At 42.6% G+C, this 4,204-nt stretch overlaps 1 protein-coding gene across 3 annotated transcripts in view; it reads right to left on the reverse strand.

Annotated features, from left to right (window-relative positions):
* Positions 1-3,991, reverse strand: part of LOC120833471 (nesprin-2) — a 20,035-nt gene extending 16,044 nt beyond the window's left edge. The window contains exon 1 of one of the 3 annotated variants that reach the window (XM_040200699.2): positions 3,621-3,991. The gene's annotated coding sequence lies outside the window, so the exon portion shown is untranslated. The remainder of the gene's footprint in view (positions 1-3,620) is intronic. The other 2 variants (XM_040200788.2, XM_040200615.2) reach the window with 2 other exon arrangements.
* Positions 3,992-4,204: the final 213 nt, after the last annotated feature.

Consider the following 4,204-nt stretch of genomic DNA (forward strand, 5'->3'; position numbering starts at 1 on the left):
TGAAGATGGTGGACGTAAACAAGAGCATGCATAAGAAACTCTCAATAAATTGCACATGTTTTAATTTGAGATTTTTCCCAAACCAAAGCAAATTAAACTAACACAGCGTCCATACTTGCCCCTAAGGTCCCAAGTAGAGGTCAAGAAATTGTTGTTCTGAACCCCGCTGCTTTGCTGTAAAACACTCTGGTGTCATGGACAAGAGACGGCCTGAAGGTGAGGGAAAGATGCAAGATGATCTAACAGACCATGGCTCCTCTTCCCTGCCCCAGTCCTTCATCCACTATAATGAACACCGACAGCAGGGGACAAGTTGTGCCCTTTGGTGACATGGATTAAAGTTTCACTACAAGGTGCTGATTTTACTGATGGAAAACTCCTCCCTCCCAGTGTTGTGGCCTTAAAATACAGCTTTCATTCATTCATTAATTCATTACATTCAGACTTATAAAAGTAAATCAGACTAGTAAAAGTCAAACTCAGTGATTATGTCAAATCTAGTTTCAGGCCGAACACAACTTTGAAATTGCTGATTAAAAAAAAAAAAAAAAGGTGTCAGGAACCTTTTCACTCAACAAATCCTAATCGCATGACCTAAATACGTCAACGTTTCTCTGCAGATTTAAATTTTAGACAAACTAAGCTGGAAGTGGCGTCACAAAGCAGCACAGTGCAGTGAATTAAACAGACTGAGGTCGTAGCGAGCAGAGAGCGATGACAGGAACCGATTGGAGGATATTTCAGACTCGGCGAGAGGATGTCAGTTTTATTCCGTCTCAAGTGCTATTCTCAGGAAAAAAATGTGTTTTTAACACTAAATGGTTGGCGTTCAAGTAAATACCCACCAATGTTCTGCAAAGTGAGAGTCCTCCGTTTGTCCCATACATCCCCCCCCTCCATTCGTCCCACCCGTAGCGGACTCCCTCGCTCTTTAAAACTACGAACATTGCGCGGACCGTCTAATACGGACGTGTATGGGTTTACATTAGAGTAGGTTGGAACCCCATTTGGTTCCAAGGCTCCACTATGGTACAGTCCCCCAATCTATAGATTTAGGGAAACCATAAAAGTCATAAGGAAACAGGCCGAAGGGTCCCGATAAGAAGAATATGATGCAGGGTCGGCCGGCAAAAGAGTTGAACCTGGCTCAACGTTTGCTGCAACACTTTGAAGCATCATGCGGTAGTTATGAGAGGCTGAAACATACATTTTGCATTTAGTCAAAGGTGCATTGAGGCGGTTTTCATAGAGGGATGGTTGTTGCTTTAGTAGATGAGATGGGCGTGTTGAATCCTGCATGAGTTACTGGGACACACAACACCCTTCTCAGCCAATTCCAGCTTTCACCAATCAAACACATCCAAGAAAAAAAAAAGAAACTATTGTTGCTTATTTTAAAGTGATCTGAAAAGTTGAGCCATCCAATAGATGGCAATAAACCATACAGAGAAAACTCTGCCTGGCTTTCAGCAGCCCGGTGGACCTGCAGTGGAAGCAGGTGTATCTGGGCCCAGGGCTGACGTGCTGAAGGCCCCAGCCGCTATAAAAGGCAAGGACGCGGGCCATGCTGTAACAACAGTATGTGTGGTCATGGCCGTTAGCGGGGACATCAGCCTGCAGATGTTAGCTAGCAAAGAGGTGGTTTAGACTGGGGGGGGTGACCGGAGTCATTATTGTCTGCATCCTCCATAATTCTTTCACTGCAGCAGAGCAATGCTGCTTGTCATTTGTCAGCATGAAGTATGAGTATTATCTGATCTAAGAAAAAGCCGACCGTGCCTCGGTCTTCTCAAACATTCATAGACCAAAATTACCACGGAGAACCAGTTGTGCCCTTTGGAAGTTTACTGACGCCCACAACGTGCTGACTTTACTTAAGCGAAACTCCTGTGTTTTCTCAACAGTAAACGCTAAAAGATTAGCTCTCTTAGCAGGTTATCAAACAAAGACATAAAAATATTAACAGGAGGAAAACTGACAAATCATCATCCTGGTTCATTCTGTTATTTCCCCCAGTTTGCGCCTCGGTTTCAGCACAAAAACAATGGTTTAACAAAATAATCTGTTCATGCAAAACACAGGACATTCAACCTCATGATCCAATGTGTGCTCCAGAGTTTATTTGTGCCCATTGATTATTTTTAGCCTCATCAGGTTTCTTTCTCAGACTGAAATTTTGTTTTAATGCAATATTGTCCTGAGGGACACAAAAAAAAAAGAAGACCAAAAACAGCGTCCCTGCATTCCATGGGCTCATTGGGTTTTTTGGACAATTTATGACATGCCGTGTGTTTAAATTGTTTTTACAGCTCGGGTGTGGCCGAGGATCACAGAAACAGGTCCCAGTGTTGTTCTGCTGTCACTGGGTGAAGAGACTGTTTAACAACAGCGACACATTCCACAGCCTGAGAGAACACATCAATGCAACCAAACAGAAGCTGTGGGGCGGTTACAGGAGGGCGTTCGTCTCAGCGTGTGGTGGATGACGCTGAGCTGGGTAAAGACAGGAGACTCCAGGGAACGTACTGCAACTTGATGAATCCACGAAATATTTAAATTAAAAATCAGTCCAACGTCAATTTTTCCAAAGTCTCGTTTTGTCCGACAAACTATTCTAAGCCTGAAAATATTAACTTTTCAATGATGTGAAATGGAGAAATGTAGTCTGTCAGCAGAGTCTTTATGACGTTTGTTTTTACTAATCGCAGATGAATTGAAGGTTGAAGAGAGGTGCACAGAGCAAACAACGTAGCATATCTGGCTACTTTCATTGATCAAGCAAACATACGACTTTCACCCAGGATACTGTCGTTTGTGTTGCATGTGTATGTGATTGATAATGTTCCATAGTAACATATTGTGAGAAAGTCACAGGAAGGTTAGCTACAAATATAGCAACAAATGCAGCACACGAACAAGGAGATAGCCGACGATCTCCGTCACTCAGCTCGTTCCATTCATAACATGTCTTTTAACAGATAGCAGGGTTGAATTGTTATTTATTTATTTACCTGCTACTATATAGTCAAAAATATCATTGTGTTGGATATTCAATTAGTGAGAAAGCAAGAAAAAACTGATTAAACTAAATCATTAGTACATTTAGAAAGTATCACCCAAATACCAGCCCACACACGCTATTAGATATTAATATGATAAACAATGGTAACAATGCACAGATAGTAGCCACATCACGAAGGTCTCAAACTACATCTTCTTAAAGAAAAAATAGGCTTCCTCTGCATGTGTAACCATGGCAACAGGGGGACACATGCACGGCTAACATTGCCTCTCTGAACTTCTATCCCGAGGGCACGCGGACAGGACACTGGATACACTCCTCGGAGAGCATGTCAGGTACTGAATAAAAACCGGTTCTTGAACAGTAGTTTAACTTACTACCGTCACTGTCTCACATTAATCTTTCCAAACATCATGTTGTAAAAAAAAATAAAAAAATAAAACACAAACCCGCGGCGATGGGAGTTTCGGTTTGAGTGACGTCAGAGACTGCTTTCCGTGCAGATTAAAAAACGCTCAAAACAACGAACCGACTGTAGTTGAAACGGTGTGTGATGGTAAACGTGATTTGATTCCCGTCTGTGTGAATATTGACTTACCGGCTGCGAGTGGATGGGCTCATTTCAGGAAGAAAAAAAACCGACTTGTTGAGGAAACAAATGCTCAGAATCGCTTCCGGTGATCCAGGTGAAGTTTGAACTTGTAATAAACTGATAAAAGAAGACAAAATTATTCTGCAGACGGGACTCATCTGCAGTCCACAGCAGGAAAACCCAAACTAGCGACTAAAAAGGGAAAGGTAACCCGAACCCCCCTACTACAGGTAGTGTACAAGCCACGCCCCCTCCGAACCTGTCCTCACTACCGCACCTGCAGCTGCTCACCTGCGCTTACCACCTCCTCACGCTCACCGGAAGCTGTTTTTCTTTCCTGTTTTACCAACACCTTCTCTGATGTGCCCTAGTTCACCTCCTCACGCATAATAAAGTGATCATTCACATCCGGCAAAAACTTGTATGTCTTTTATTTACGTTTACTATTTATTTTCTGTCATTCAAAGATCCCTCAAACTATTTGTATGTTCACAGGATCTACTGAAGGACGCACGAAAGTGAAGCTCATTTTGGAAGGGGACGTGGCCCTTCCTGCCTACTTTATTGGTCATTAAAACATAAATACAACT

This window comes from Gasterosteus aculeatus, chromosome 1, assembly GCF_964276395.1.
Source record: "Gasterosteus aculeatus chromosome 1, fGasAcu3.hap1.1, whole genome shotgun sequence".
Lineage (NCBI taxonomy): Eukaryota > Metazoa > Chordata > Actinopteri > Perciformes > Gasterosteidae > Gasterosteus > Gasterosteus aculeatus.